Genomic DNA, 17,739 nt, shown 5'->3' with positions numbered 1-17,739 from the left:
ATATTGTCTCATTTACTATTAAAAAAAGATGGATTAGACGATGGAATCAAGCAGTTGTATGAATGTTCCAAGCGTATACAAATGTGAAAGATTTGTATTATTGAAGATTAAGATGTAAGAATTCCTTGAACTTTTTACATTGAAAGTCCCCAAAGCGGCGAAGTGCATATGATCGTTAAACAATGGTAGTTTGATTTGGGTCTTACTAATCACAGAAAGTGCATAACATTCGTACATTTTGTGTGTAAAATCAAAAGAAAATCTTCATTTCATCATAATTGTTTCAGAAACAACATCAAAATCTGAAACTGTAGATATAAATTGTCATTTCGCATTTTGTATTTAGTTTATTTCTGAATTTTGTTCTTATTCAGTATGAATTGTAAATAATATTTTGATCAAATATACTGTGGGGAAGAACATTAATAACTAACTGGTTTTGTTCGAAGTTTCAAGGAATTCATGAAGGCATTTAATTTTTAACTCGCAATTTATTTAAATATCAGTTAATCACTCACTTTTATTTCAATGGCAAATGCTGGAATTCACTACAATTCTGAAAGAATTTTTTAATACAAACTTATGTGTGCGTATCTGCTGAGAAATTTTTAACCAATGTCGGGCCTTCAGCCGACTTACTACTAAGGCCAAAGCGAAATCGAAACATAATAAAATGGCGGTCACATTATTATGGAGGTTCCTAATAGGTGGTCACCTTTGCCTCCGATGAAGGGAACAGACAATTACAACCCTGCCTTCTCTGGGATTCAAACCCGGGCCCTTTGGTATCGCAGTCGGCTCCCCTAACCACTATACCGTCTAGGCGGCCCGCTGAGAAGTATACTGCTACAGATTTCTAAGCCGAGAAATAATGTGTTCTAAATGCATTTTCTAGTGTCACTCAAAATTAACTTTCTACTAAAAAACTGTTCACTTTTTTAAAACATTTTAAATAAACTTTTTGCCATATGATGACCAAATATTAAATTTTAAAAATACTGCCTTAGTTTGATTCATTAGTTTCAATAATGTTTATCTGAAGTCTTTGCAGAGAAACATGGATTTCAGTCAAAATGCTGAAAATTACTGCTAAATAAGTGAAAAATTGCAAGCCTATTTCGTAATATAATTTTAGAGCAAGTTACGTTTCTTTTATTTAGAACAAGTTCTAACTTGAAGAGACAATAAGACAGCATCCCAGCTAAGTAATTAAATCTTTGAATTTCAAAAATTACCTGAAAATGTTTTCTAGGGACAAATACAGCATGTCTGAAAGTAAAAAGGTTTCATTTTTGCTATAAAAATCACCACATAACACTATAACACTATAACTTAATCTTGAATCGACAGCGTTGAGAATACTTAATATGTGCATATATTTTAAATTATTTGTTACGTAGCCTATATAGTCCCTTTGTTATAGAGCAAGAATTTATATATAAGATATAGGAAAATATAGGAAGCTATTGTACACTATCTAATTATTGAAGACAGCATCCCAGCTAAGTAATTAAAATTCCAGGAAGTATTGTGATTAGAGAAATTTTTTACAATTTTCTCTTTTGTCTGATAGGAACATTAGCCTTTAAAGATATAAAAGGCATATGTACAAACAAAATCCTTTACATTACAAAACGTGGTTTCACATTAGATCTATTTCATTGCAGCATAGATTTTGGCAATGGTAGCATAGATAGGCAAGTCGAATTCTCGAGAGTGCTAAGCAACTGGCGCTTTTATTCTCTACATATAATAAAAGAAAGACTCTGTGTGTCTTTCGTGCTGCGCGTAAGATAATAGACCCAGAGCTACGAAATTTGGTATTTAGGTGCAATAGCCAGTGCACCTCGAAGCGATTTTCTCAAAATTCGAATCAGATTCTTTTTTTATTTTATCTTTCCAACTTTATCGCATCATTTTGAGTAGTTTCATTCTTTTGGAAATGTGGTTTTGGCAACAGTTTTTCATTAAATTGTATACTGGACTGCTGACTGTTGAAAATCAGCACTGTTGCCAATTGGAAAAATGACGGCGATAATTCTGCGCAGTTTTTAAATTTAAAGCTTCTCTTGGATACTGGACGTTTGTTGAGAGAAGGCAACGGGAAGTTGGTTAATTTATTTATTAGGATAATTAATATTTGTATTAAGGGATATTGCTTATTTCATTGTAATTTCGTTATATGTAATACATTTCTTTTTAAAATTTGTAGTTGTTTTTGTTTTTGATGAAGTTGCTCTGCTGGGTAAAATTCTGCGCAGTTTTTAAATTTAACGTTTCGTGTTCCCTTCAGACACTTTTACGGCGCATTTAAAAGCCAGACGAAGGCTGGGAGCGTAGCTGCTAGTTATATATAAATAATGCCTCTTGGCACTTGATATTTACGTATTTTTATATCGTGTAGTTAGAGAACATTAGAAATAAATAATTCCTATATACACAGTTTGGTAAATAATTTATTTTACTTCCTAAGCTGCTTTAACTGCTTTTGATTGGCACAGTACTCATAAAAATATATTTAATTAATATTATTTATGGTAAAAATAATAAAAAAAAATTAAAAACATCAGTAATTTAATTATTTTAGTTGATTAGATTTGCAAGCCATTTAGCTCATCCAAAGCTCTTGGATTGTGACTTGCGAAAGCACAAAATAAGCTGCATGGAAACCCAGGCACGGAATGCAGATGAAAACTAACTGCTAATTTAAATAAAAGAGTCGGGAAATAGCGCAAAAGGAAGATGTTTCGCAGACAATTTTATGAGCTAAAGCAACGCAATTACTCATTAGACTTACTGAGAAAATATAACTACCTAAAATTAATATGTACTTGATTTAAACAAAATTAGATAATGATTCAATTGAGACTGAAGTTATAGCGACAATAGCCATTTAAATAGAAAATGGCAGTTGTCTCAAATTCGCGGCTTGCGGGTCGCATGCAACCCCTGAAACAATTTTATGCGACTCGCGATAGCATTTTAATTATACATCTGTTGAAGAAATGATGCTTATAATTTTAGAGACATAATGATATTGAGCTTATGTGCGCGATTGCTATTGAAGGAAAAAAGATAGAATGAATGGGCTGGGTTTTGTCACTGTACGTCAGGCCACGTGACTAGGGTAATATAGGGAAATTTACTTTGCCAGTCGACGTCTTATGGACTTTAATATTGCGCCGGTTAAGATAAGAAAAAGTTAGCAAGTAGTTTTTTCATCACATTGCTATTCCTGAACTAAATATCAGTCTAAAATTTAATGTTTAGCTGTCGTTGCGTTTCAATTACGAAGTATAACCAACAGAAATTCCTTGCAGCTTGAAAATCTGAACTTTGTTCTTTGCGTTATTTTCATTGGTGTATTTTATACATGTTTTGATAAATATTCAGTGAGAGAAATCCAAAATTTAAAAAAATTATTTGTATATTTATTTTGTTTTGTTTTGTTGAAAATGTTCTTAAAATGTGTTTAAAAGTGCTCCGGCCCACCAGATGCATATGACCCGAAGGTAATTTGAATATGAGATCACTGGTATATGGTATATTGAGGTTTATGAAATGTTAAATGTATGCATGCAAAATTAGATTTAAACCAAAAATTATTCTGCTATCATATTTAGTCACTTTCTATCAAGCAGAATGATTTGTATTTCTAAGTCATTTTATTACTTCATCGTGGTTCCGAGGTTATCGGAAATTTCTTCCAATGAGTACTCATAGGACGTAAGGAAAAACGTTATCGAAGAAATGAAATCGATTCCGTATGACAGATGGTTGCTAGCTTCCAATAATTGCGACTTCTACTATTAGACCTTTTTCTTAGCATAGTTTTATTTTCTTACTAAGTATTCAAAGGGATCATTCACTTATAAACGTACTCCATGCTTTGTCATTATCAACTTTAAGGGTTTTTCTTTAACTTCGTAAAGAAATTCACGTTCATTTTACAGCAAACGGCTGCCAATCAGTACGGCATAAGATATTTCATTAATCTTTCAAATTAATTGTTGTTTAGTTAATGATTTCAAATGAAGTTATTACTGAGTTAAAAAAATGTGAGCTATTTAATTGCAGTATATACGAGGATTCGTTTAATAAATTCTAAGCCTGTCTATGATGTGATCCTTATGGAAAGATGAAATGCAGTGAAATGGTTGCATCTGTCCGTTTGAAGTATAAAAAGGGAAGCCCACTAAGTTCTATTATATGAATTTTGAAGGCTCATTAATGTTTTCTGTTAGACACTGATGTCTGTCAACATATATATATATATAAGTGACTGCGTTTGTGATCAAAGAAGGCCAAATGTAGACAAATATTCACGGATGAATGACTGCAGTCTGTGGTTAAGCATTAGCGGTGCTAGGGTTGCTGAGTTTTAATAAAGCGCATGCTGCTGCAAATTAAAAGAAATTATATTTATGAATGGAAAAGAGAATTATAGGTATTCTTAAGTTGGCTATAATAGTTGGATTAATTTATTGTTCAATATCTCATAATAAATGTATCTGATTTAAGGTCTGAAATAATAAAATGGACATTCTTTCAGATAAAGTTTGAGATTAATTTACATTCGAGATTCATAATTCAATTTTGTTTCGTTGATGAATATCGCACTGTAATATATTTACAATTATAATTAGTAAATAAATGATATTAATCAGTAAACAATTCTTCTTGGCTCCAGATAAAACTTGTTGAACACTGGAACGGTTAATGCTGATATTGAGAAGATCGGCTACTCAGACTTTTAAATTTTACTTATCATGCTACGAATACTAATGGTATTTTATACATGGTATAAATTTGCATGCAAATTTACGTTTAGTTTCAATCTCAAGTAGAAAACAGAGAACATCCAATACGATAATAATTCGTTGGACTAGTCTTAGATGTTTAGTAAAACTTAGAATATACTGGAATTAAAAGAAAAATGTTTCTTTGCATTTAAGAAGGTTTGTATATTCCACTTGGCATTTTGTGACTTGTGACTATGCTTTTATGATTTTCGATTGAAATAAACTCAGAAACTAATTGCTATTTTCTTCATATGGCATTCATATAGTCTTTTAAATGGAGTTTATAAAACCATTAAGTTCAAGCAATGAGGAATATCCATGCTGAGCTGAGCCTGCTTTTTCTACTTTTACTTAAATTTATAAATTTTACGCAATTTTATCTATTTTTGTAATCAGCAGTCTGATTAAGATAGCTCTTGTTTTATGAAGGCATACATATTTTATCAATCCGTTTAATATTTTATTGCTTTTATTATAGTACGCTTATAAAGTTTACAGCTGTATATCGAATAGTATATTTTAATGTCCTTAGTTTACTAAGATCAATTCTTTATAAGGTGATAAAGAATATACTCATACTATGTGCGAGTACATAGTACATACGTTCTAAAAGTATTCCAATACTACAACTGGAATACTACAATAGCAATACTACAACTCCAATACAATAGCCGTCTCATCAGCGACAATGTTGTACGGGATAGCATTAGCGGTGCTAGGGTTGATAGAATAGTACGCTCGCGAGAAGGAGTAAGAACGCATAACTAACCAGTTCTTACACGGGATTCAAATCCTCATCCTGCTATTCAGACTCGTCAACCTCGGCTATGCAGACCAGGAAGATGATAAAACAAAAATAAATATTTTCATACAGAGAAGAACAAAAATGCACTTATATCTCAGTTGAAAGAAAATTATTGTTCTTCCCACTGAGATATGTGCATTTTTTTTTTTTTTGGCTTCTAATCCATTTATAAACATTTTGACCAAATGCGCACCATAAAAATTTCTTTTTAAATTCGCATTTTAACAAGGAGAATTTTCCTCTTCAGCTGCACGCATTTTACTCTTCCCACGAAAATTCAGTCATTCGTTCTGTTTCTTGTATGGATATGCCTAGAATACTTCTAAATCTTAATTCTAGGCATTCTAGACTGCTATGCCTAGAATTACGATTTCACACAAAACATTAAAAAGTACCGAAACCGGACGTTGGCTTAGTTAAAGTTTTCATCTGTGCATTTTACGAGTACATGTCTTAAAATAAACACTAATAATGCAATGTATTTGTTAAATGCATAATTTACCACTTATTATGAAAAAAAATTCATAACATCATAAACGATTAACTAGCTAGTTTTCTTGCATTATGTAATTTTAGTATATCTCGTATTTTTACCCTTATATTTACTGCATGTGCCCTTAAATCTGATCAGTTTTAAGTAATGTGTTTTCAGAAAATGATCAAAATCTAAATATCGGTCGAATTAAATCCTTTAAAAGCTTCTCTGTTTCATTTTCAGCTATGCTTCGAATGTCTAAAAAAGAAATGCTTCTCTTAATATGGCAGGCTAAATACATTTTCATGCAGCGTTTTGAAAGATGCTGCGAAATACTTATAAAAATCTTTAAAACAAGTCAACTTTAAATAAATAACTTTAAACTTAATTGTAAATTTCGCAGCAGAAAACTCGCCTATGCTTAAAGTAATGCCTAAAATGTAATAAAATGTGTGCTAAATTCATTGCTAAACAACGAACACTCATTTCTTCTCCTTAAATACTATGCTGCGACGGCATTCAGTTAGAAAAAGAAATGGTCAATTATCTCACGTTAAGGGAGAAAAGGACAAAGAAACATTTTCCTTTGCCCTACTGAAGTACGTTATGTCATGAATGATGCTGGTATATTGATATAGCATGCAGAAGCAGAATTAAAGAAGACATAAAAACACGCATCTCGTTCCCTTTTGAATTTCAGAGTCTGAATAAAACACTATGCAAAAGTGCACATTTAAAGTAATTACTAAGAATTTTGCTTTACGAATAAATTAAAAGTCACATTCCCTTTTACACAGTCTCAGATTTATATGCATGCGCTGAAGACACCCTTGCTATTGTTGTATGACTATACAGTTCAGTTCAATGGATGACAAACGGGGATACCTGGTCTGTGCCAAGGTTAACAGGATTGTCCATATTCATCATTAATTATACTTTTTATTTAATAACACTTTTTTTTACATTTTTATATTTCAATGCATAATTTAAGTCTATAAATTTTGAAACATACCTGAATAAATAAAGATTAAGAAATAATAAACTGAGATTAAAATAGAATTCAATGGCATTAAAAGTCAAATAAAAGTAAATAAAAGTTCATAAAGTCCACATTTCATGAAGCTCATAAAGTTCGATTAAACATTCATAAAATGGTATAAATAATATTCAGAAACGTCATAATATCTTAATATTAGGCCTTGACAACTTAAGCTTATAAAAGAAAGCTATTATCTGCGAGCTTATAAATAAAATAATGAAATTATAAAAGAACAAGTAAATATGCTACCATTATAGTCATATTTCTAAACGTTTCGCCACATATCGTTTCCCAATGCACAAAGTAGGTTCATAATTTTACAAATTTTAAGAACAAGGTGTTTTACTTTAATAAAGAATACTTAAAAGGAATAATAATATATTTCATTGTTATAAGTTAAAGCAAGTGATCTCAGGGCCAATAATTAGGATAATAAGGTATGAGGAATACCGATTTATTAACGAAACTAGACACACATAAGTATAAAAGCGATAAATTCTATGTTACATAACTCGTGCGAAGAGTCCAGTTCTAACGAAATGTTCATTTATGTAAGATGACTTGCAAAAAGAACGAAAATTTATATTTAGATGAATCACGCATCACATGACCTACGCAGATGCTCTGTTTGAATAAATGACGCACGACATTAGTTAAAAAATTATATTAGTTGTAGAAAATACAACATGATATTGTTTCATTAAGGTGCATTTCATTATATAAAGATCTGCAGATCCTGTATCCCTATAGACACAACGACCAGTATCGGAAAAGCAGTATCGGTCAATGGCGATATATGCGACATGCGACGGAGACGTGGGAACCACCCCTCTACCAATACGGTTAATCGGTATAGCGCCACGTCCACCTTTATCTAGATAACCATACGTGGCCATTGTGCATAAAGACATAAACATGCATACAAACCTGGTACTTAATACAGTGTTAAAGCTACAGCTATTCTGTGGTGTTGGTAGTTGGTGCAAGACACTGAATTACTATTCATCTAAATGGCTGACTAAATATGGCACAGGTCACTATTAAAGAGTATGTTGCCATGATTACACAGCGGGAAACGTTAACCAGAGATGATCCCGTATCAGGGCGCGGTGTGGATGTAACCACTGAAAAATATGAACTGAAGTGGAAAAGTATATGACAGAGAATTAAGGAGAGACAGTTTGTTAGATTACCACGGAAATAAGCGTATCAGTGAAACAAAAAATGCGAGAAACATAGAAATGTCAAAGATCTGGGCCATATAGGTACCGAACACATTGACGTTAACTAAAGAAATGTGGAATAAAATTAGAATTTCTGGCCATAATAAACACCAATAAAAATTTTAATGTCATGCGATAAAATCTGGATTTGGCACAGAAACAGAGCAAAACCACGAAATTTGGAGCCATAGCAAATTTCTACAAAACCATAATATCAAAATTTAGAAATCGGCGAGACGATCTGGGTAACATTTTTGAGTTTAAAGAGGAATTACAACTTACTGGTTATAAGGCAACATAATGTTATGGTAACATGCTGTGGGGATTTATTTAATTTACTTACTTAACAGTTATTTTACGTTGAAGTAGCTTTATCGTCGCTCTTGGTTTCAACTCACACTTTCTTGCCAGAATGCAAATCAATTTGCGCGCATGTATTTAAATTAAACAGAAAGAAGTTAGGAATAAGGGAAGGCTTTGGAAGGCGAAATCAGAGCCTGTTCTGCCTGCCTGAAGGCCACGTTGCTATCTTTGATTTTCTAGCGATTAGATTTCTCTGGCGTTGAGCTATTATTGCGATTAGGCCTTGCGCGATAGCTAATCAGTGACGCAGTTATGTTAATTTTAAGATATTTGAACTGAAATTGTTTTTCTCACTCGCAATGCACCCTTCTTCCATCACTACTATCGTCTCGTCCAGCATTTGTTTGCACTGCCCCCAGCACTCGTCTTGAGAACAATATGTATATATAGTAAGTGTGTTATGTTGATCAAGTTATTTCCGTTAGCGGGGCTATCTGGCCGATATGCTAACTACCCAGTGGACCGGCTACCTCGCTATCGGTGGAAAGAAAGAAAGTTAAGCCAAAAGAATAAATGACGCAAAAGAATAAATGGCTTTTGTAAGCACGAGCTGGTGCCATCTGTGAATTTTATTTAACAAAGGGTTCTTTACACCTTCTCCTGACATTGTAGTCTTGTAAGACTTAGTAATTATTCACTAAACAGACTTCTAATGTCAAGCTCAGTTTGTGAAAGACAATATAATGTATCTAATATGTTAATCTGTTGACTTGATTCTGTTGATATATTAAAGTAAAACTCAAGTCAGCTCAGCATAAAAATATTGCTTTTACATAAAAACGCTTCACCCCACAAGGTGTATAGCTCTTAAACTAGTATTCAGCTATACGCTTCTTAAACTAGTATACCAGACCTGACTCTGACTTTATCCTTCTGGATCTGAAACATGAAACTGCATCTGCGAAGTGAACGTTGCAGTGACGCTGATGATTTAAAGGGTTCAGTTCAGTTATGATTTGAAGACTGTGACAAATTATCCTCGTTCGAATTTCATGCTAAATAGTTCACAATGCTATTGATTTCAAGAGAACTTACATCGAAATTTAGAAAGTAATTTTAAACATCTATCATTAATAAGAGTGTTAGGTTTCAAAACGTATTGAATAGCGCCCAGACATCTTAAAAATATTTTGATGCTTCCTGATAGATGAGCCTTTTCAGTTATATTATAAATATTAATTATAAAATGTACAATGAACGTAAAATGTTATAAAACTTGGTTACCTAATTTCTCTCCAATTCTTCTGGCCTGTGCAAAATAAGTGTCATAAAAATCGTAAGATTAATAACGAAATTTTATAACAATATAAAGATTATCGCATATTCTTTCTTTTGTAGCATTACTTAAATAGTCAAGTGGTGGTTTCATTATATGAAAAGAGTAGATATAATTTTTCTTTAAAAAGAGAAATTGAATATATGACGTTTTTAAATAACAGCTTTTGTACTTACGCATCCTGAAATGTCTACATGAATGTCTAAAAAATTCAATTTCGACGTTTTTAATTAACATATCATTCGTGAGCACAAATATATATTTTTCATGAGAAAATACCTATTATACATACACCAAAATAAAATATTTCCTTTTATAAAAGATGTTCGAATCGAGGAGAATACAAATATAAAATAGCAACGAAAACTATCTCCATTTTGTAAGAAACGGTCAAGTGTTCATATACTTTAAAAAGTAAATAACTGCTTGAAAGGATAACGGGTAAAAATAGCCTAACGAGTGGTACCAAGTGTAGACGCAGACTGCGTATTTCAACAAAAGCTGATTTAGGTACTCCCTGTATTTTATATCTCAAGAAAAATCTGTGTGGACGAAGAATGAAATTTTATTTCTTTGCCATTTCTAAGTGAAAAGTACTGAATGCAGAATAATAAACTGCGTTTCTCGAATAAAATCTGAGTTTTGTTCGTTTACATATATGATTTATTTAATACTCGGAGCAGAACACTATAAAAGGACTATTGTGTTTTGCATGTACTAAAAATAGCATAAGTGGTTTTATGCACCGTAGCAGAATTTCATAAAATCTTGGTAGATTTAATGGATATCTAAGAAATTTAGTCACATTTATCCATGTGTTGGCAAGAGACCTTATTGGAAGCAATAGAAATTCGGATAATCTTTTTCCATATACAAATGACTGCATTAAGTCTTCTTGAGTATTGCATTAATTAAATAGAGATTTGTTTTCAGTCATTAAATATTTTAGTTCGTTTTCAATGCAGAAATACTCATTTCATAACTTTTACAGTAGATTCGCATACTTTGCCATCTTCTGGGCTTCAGTACATGTTCCTTGAGAACAACGTATTATCGCAGGTCTTTCATAATAGGAGGATAATTAAACACCATCATTGAAGCGCATTGGTAGTTTGCAGTCTTAAGAAGTTTAAGGTTTTACTGCTCATTATGTGTTAAATTTGGAAATAACTCTCAAAGCATACTGGCATTAAACTGTTAGTTTTTAATTTAATTACGAATAACCTTAAATCTCATTGAATTTTTCCTATAACTACTTGAGTCCTGCTTTTGAGATGCAAATGAAATTAAGCAACATATAAGTGTCTTTGAAATAGAAAACTCCAAAGAGCTTGTTCATGGCCTTAAGATTACATACGGGTATATTGTAATGAAATAATAACTTTGTTCTTATTATTTTCCCTGAAGAAATCTTTATAAACTTATTTTACGTTACAATGAACGTTCGCCTTCTCCTCGTGGCGCATTCTCGTGATCTAACTGGTAGCACATCAAGATGATAAACGGAAGAGGTGGGGTTCAAGCCCAGCGAGAGCACAGTTGATTTTTTATGTTTCCTGCTTCAAATAAATAACTTATAGTTCTACAAAGTTAAAAAATTATGTATTATAAATTATATTGATCTATCGCATATTTTCATGGTTAAAACTTAGGTTACGGAAATAAGCGCATAGAAAAAAGTATACAGGAGATAAAATTTCTCCAAAAATCTGAAATTATTTGTAAGTGATTCTTTCAATGAAAGTTAAATTTATAATTCATATTTACTGCCATAAAACAGTACATCGCGTGAGAAATTCATGCGAGTTAGTACCTCGTGAGAATATTTTGTGTTATTTATAGAAGACTTCATAGTATAAAAGACTTCTAGAAATCAAATGATTCTGCAATAAGTACGTAATAGATAGCCTTATGTTTCGTACGTACGTGATCACTTTAGATTAAATGCACAAGTCCCATAATGCATAAGTCTAACGATAATAGGTTGATAAAAATTTCTTTTTATCAAAAGAAATATTTCAGAACTCTGTAATTTCCACAGAAATAGCGGTACAATTGTTCGCAGTGTGACACAGTATAATCACTAGCTACATATCAAATTTCTAAGAACGTTGAAAACTACGCAATGTAAGGCGCATCTAAAGAGAAAGCTAATCCTATCTCCACTGAACTCGAAGCAATAACAACAGCAGTTGACTAAACAACCGAGAGCAGACGCTCTCTCTTCGGCTTTAAATAGTTTTCAACCAGCCGCGCGATATTTCTAGTACTTTCTACTTCTCGAAATTACACGAAAGCAATACGAGGGTGGAATTCCAGTTACAGCTAATATAGTGGTCAATTGCATTTATTTAATTTCAATACAAATTACCGAGATACCCATTTACTGAATTTTAAACGCACGTGCCCCTGTCTTCTTATTCTTCCGGCATAGCTTTCTCTTTAAATTTGTCTAGCTTTACATTACACAGAAAAATACATCAATTTTAATTATAATTCTATTAAAATTACCAATCTAAATACAAAATTCGTAACACTGAGAAACATCTTTTATTAGTTATAATACAGCAGGTGTTGATAAAAATTATCAGTTGAATATTTTATAAATTAAATCCCTTTTAATTTATAGCAGTCATAAGATGAGTTTAATACTAAGAAAAATGTTTATTGCTTTTAAATTTAATTGGTTAATCTGTTAAGTGAGAGTTCTAAAACTGGCGGCTCTCCAATCAATTGTACGTTTTCCGTAAATTAATTACCATCTTTTATAGCATCAATTATTATGATAAGAACTTGTACAAAGGTTTAAGATATTAATATTTTTTAGTATAATTTTAAATCATTTCATTTCTATCAAAAACGACTCTAAGAAACGCCTCAGGAAATACGCAAAGGGAAATACATAAATGGATCTATTTCATTTACACTTTGATATATTTCTTATTCAAAGATTTGGAAATACAAATTTGATTAATCTTTTTTCGTACGTTTTAAAAGATAAACACCCTCGGTTACGAAATTTTTCAATAGGAATAATCATTTTATTTAAGAATACATTAACAAGTGAATAGCTGTTTTCCGAAGCTGAAATTGAATACGTCTAAAATAAGAAACATTCTGCTCATCGGTCAGAACCACAGTAACCGAAGAACATCTGCACCGTGTGAGAAGTTTGTATGAAGATAGTTTTAAATACGTCTTCCATGATTGAAAAACTTTATCAAAATGCAATGCCTTCTAATTTCTTTACCTTTATTTGTGTTTAAAGGGTGTATATATATATATATTTCTATCTATCTATCTTTTTATATGTACATATATATGTGGAATGTTAAAACTTGAAAAGTTTTCGCGATTTATTTATGTTTCATTTTATGTATGTAGTGGTTAATATAACATAGTAGAATTACTTGAAATAAATGTCAGTATGAAAAAGTTTGAATTTTAAAGTATAACCAATAAAAGTTTCTTGCAGATAGTAGCCTTTAAATTTTAGGTAGAACATAAATAAAATTGAAAAATGGTTCTTTTGCCTCATTTTTATTACTGTTTATGTTAAGTTATTATTTTTAAGAGTTTCTTGTTAAACAAAGAGATTTTTGTGTGTAAGCTTTATGTAAATATTTAATGAAATTTAACCTAGAATTAATAAACTCCTGAGTGGCCCAATACTGCTTGTTTCAGATGTGCGAAAATAAGAGCATTTGTTTAAAGTAGTTCATTCTTGTTTTGTATATCAGCTTTAGTAGTTGTTGACGCTTGTTTCAGACGTATGAATATAAGAGCATTAGTTGGAACTATTGCATTTTCTTTTGTATATTAGTTTTAGTAGTTACTGACAGCCAACTTTTAAAACGTTCCTAAAGTGATAGCAATAAATTACTGAATTGAAACTTATAGCTTTAATCTGACATCTGTTAAGATATAAGAAGAAAAGCTTTTCTGTGTTACTCACAACATTTGAGAACAATATCTGTAAGAAATGCCATTAAATGAATAATTATGATAAACGAAATTATTTGACCTTTTAGAAAACTTATTTGATGTTTTCGCTCATACTCGCTTTATTACCTTCAAATACGATATGTAACAGTGCATATAAAACAGCGGAATTCATAACACACTGACAGGTGACGGAGGGCGGGGACACCTGATGTTTAACAGAGGTAAACAGGCATGTGTCCCACGCCCTCCCCTACCTAGAGGCAACAACTCCCTAGAACCGCAAGAGGCCCGCCCCGGGAGTTTATTGACATATTAAAATGAGTTTATTCACTTGGCCAAACAGGGGCGTCTTAAGTGTACGATGGATACTTGGTAGACATACGATTTGGCATCTTAATGGTGAGTCATACATACAGCTTAAGCATACACATTTGAAATACATGACAAATAAATATACATAGAGTAAACACAGTTCAACACACACTATACAAAATATAACAGTACACGATACAAAGTACACGCAATACGACATTAAACAGCATAAAACATATATAAACATTATGTTAAACACACACATTACATTAAACATATAAAACTAAAATAAGAAAACGATAAATACATGAAAACTTGAAAAACTTGAAAAGTTTTCGCGATTTATTTATGTTTCATTTTATGTATGTAGTGGTTAATATAACATAGTAGAATTACTTGAAATAAATGTCAGTATGAAAAAGTTTGAATTTTAAAGTATAACCAATAAAAGTTTCTTGCAGATAGTAGCCTTTAAATTTTAGGTAGAACATAAATAAAATTGAAAAATGGTTCTTTTGCCTCATTTTTATTACTGTTTATGTTAAGTTATTATTTTTAAGAGTTTCTTGTTAAACAAAGAGATTTTTGTGTGTAAGCTTTATGTAAATATTTAATGAAATTTAACCTAGAATTAATAAACTCCTGAGTGGCCCAATACTGCTTGTTTCAGATGTGCGAAAATAAGAGCATTTGTTTAAAGTAGTTCATTCTTGTTTTGTATATCAGCTTTAGTAGTTGTTGACGCTTGTTTCAGACGTATGAATATAAGAGCATTAGTTGGAACTATTGCATTTTCTTTTGTATATTAGTTTTAGTAGTTACTGACAGCCAACTTTTAAAACGTTCCTAAAGTGATAGCAATAAATTACTGAATTGAAACTTATAGCTTTAATCTGACATCTGTTAAGATATAAGAAGAAAAGCTTTTCTGTGTTACTCACAACATTTGAGAACAATATCTGTAAGAAATGCCATTAAATGAATAATTATGATAAACGAAATTATTTGACCTTTTAGAAAACTTATTTGATGTTTTCGCTCATACTCGCTTTATTACCTTCAAATACGATATGTAACAGTGCATATAAAACAGCGGAATTCATAACACACTGACAGGTGACGGAGGGCGGGGACACCTGATGTTTAACAGAGGTAAACAGGCATGTGTCCCACGCCCTCCCCTACCTAGAGGCAACAACTCCCTAGAACCGCAAGAGGCCCGCCCCGGGAGTTTATTGACATATTAAAATGAGTTTATTCACTTGGCCAAACAGGGGCGTCTTAAGTGTACGATGGATACTTGGTAGACATACGATTTGGCATCTTAATGGTGAGTCATACATACAGCTTAAGCATACACATTTGAAATACATGACAAATAAATATACATAGAGTAAACACAGTTCAACACACACTATACAAAATATAACAGTACACGATACAAAGTACACGCAATACGACATTAAACAGCATAAAACATATATAAACATTATGTTAAACACACACATTACATTAAACATATAAAACTAAAATAAGAAAACGATAAATACATGAGAGCTCGTGAGAATCAAAACGCACTATGTTTAACATGAACGCACCTAGGCACCTTACGTTTAACATGCGGAACAAAACTCAATGTGTTAGTCATACATGGGCAGTAGATATTTACATTGATGTTGATGCTTATTCGTACAGGAAGTTAAATTGTATTACAGTATCCATACATTGTGTTCACAGTTATGCATGCGCAAGGGGGTATAATACACGCACCGTTATGCATGCGCAGTTATACAGTTATATAATATTGGAAGCTACAGTTATACGTGCGGAGTAACATTACATGGTACTTAACAGTCTGCTTAATTATACAGTACATTATTCATAAAGCATGCTGAATACATTACATTACTCATGCAGAATACTTATTCGTACTGAGTGCTATATTATACAGTACATTATTCGCACATTTTGCAAAGGTACACAGGTATGCATGTTCAGTTGTTCAATACGTTCAATATGTGTATAGTAACGCAGTTACACGATATCCAAAAGAGTAGTTATAAAATTATTATAATGAGTTAAAGAAATATCAAAACTGCTAAATGTTTTCGCGACCCGTGCTGCGGGTCTCGCGACCCCCAGGCAGTCGTTCCCCACAGTTTAAGAAACGTTGAACTAAACTAATCTTCTTCTTCCGAAAGTTCTTTCAGTTACCTGGAGTTATATATAAAATACGCAGTAGTTATAAGGATAAAAACACCTGTAAAAAGCTACATATAACAAAGTACATGTTAAAATCCTCTAGTAGAATATATATATATAGATACACACACATACCAATGGAACGGAATTTAACCTGCTTCCGTCTAAGTTTAATTTAATTTTAACTTCATTAAAATTTAGCTTCAATAACTTCAATTAATTGATTGAAGTTAATTTAATTTAATTTGAAAAAGCGTTTCTTCAACTATACGATATGTAAAATATTTCTGCTAAAAACTAAAGGATAGATTCTTCAAATGGCAGAAAAATAAATTCAATTGGCATAGAATCTTCATCTGGCAGTATAAGGTATATCTCCCGCCTTCTTGGCGAGGCTTTGTGGTGTGGGGGTCTGCACGCTGGGCGCGTATTCCAGAGGTCTGTGGTTCGATTCCCGGAGAAGGCGTTGCATGTTTTTCATCTCGCCTGCTTCTAAAAAATACCTAGTGTCTCTCTCTACCGCAGAACTAACGAAATGATACCAACTGTTATTAAATAATAAAGTGACCTATAAAATAATTAATAATATTCAAATATAATAGAGGAAAGTGAATGAGCTAAACACTTTAACTATTGAAAGTGATAACAGTTGAGCTTCACTCATCCGCTTATTATACAGGTGATTTAAACTAAAGTGCAATTTAAAAAGATTCTTAGCGTTCATTGTTTTTAATAGAGTAAGTATTCCCTTTCCCTAGCCGACAAATATTAGCTTTAAAAAAATACAGATACCTCTTAGAAAGCAAATATTAGTTAAAAGTGAGTGATCAAAAATACTTTCATTCCTTATGAAGCAAAATTAATCCTTATAATGCAACAATGCTACGATTATAAATATGTGATCCCATATTGTAGGAAATGAAATCATTTCAATTTATATAGGTATTTTGCATTGATATTTAGTAGTAATAATGAAATTATATTTTGTAATATCTTTTTAAAGGAGTTACGTATGTTTATTTTCTTCGCAATATATTTTGATGTTTTCATATTTTTTATAGATTTTATCAACACTCCATTTTAATTATAAGCAAACTTTTAGTTTTGGAAAATAAACTGGAACGATAGTTTCAGTAGAAATCTACAGAATGCCGTAATGCCCCAGGATAATAATATTTGTTAACGTAAAACTTTTATCATTGGGTTTATTACAGCGCTAAAAGATAAGTTTGAAAAACGCGATATCACAAGTGTATATTAGAATAAAAGAACAAGCAAGAATAATTCTGAATGATAC

At 31.7% G+C, this 17,739-nt stretch overlaps 1 protein-coding gene across 1 annotated transcript in view; it reads right to left on the bottom strand.

The window, feature by feature from the left end:
- LOC118187971 (regulator of G protein signaling 7-like) overlaps positions 1–17,739 on the bottom strand; it is a 434,333-nt gene that overhangs the window by 194,933 nt on the left and 221,661 nt on the right. The gene's annotated exons all lie outside the window — the stretch shown is intronic.

Source organism: Stegodyphus dumicola, chromosome 6 (assembly GCF_044657685.1).
Source record: "Stegodyphus dumicola isolate Sdum_Otavi_A_Nest chromosome 6, ASM4465768v1".
In the NCBI taxonomy this organism is placed as follows: domain Eukaryota; kingdom Metazoa; phylum Arthropoda; class Arachnida; order Araneae; family Eresidae; genus Stegodyphus; species Stegodyphus dumicola.
The sequence above is the reverse complement of the archived record's forward strand: the minus strand, read 5'-3'. Positions and strand labels throughout refer to the sequence as shown.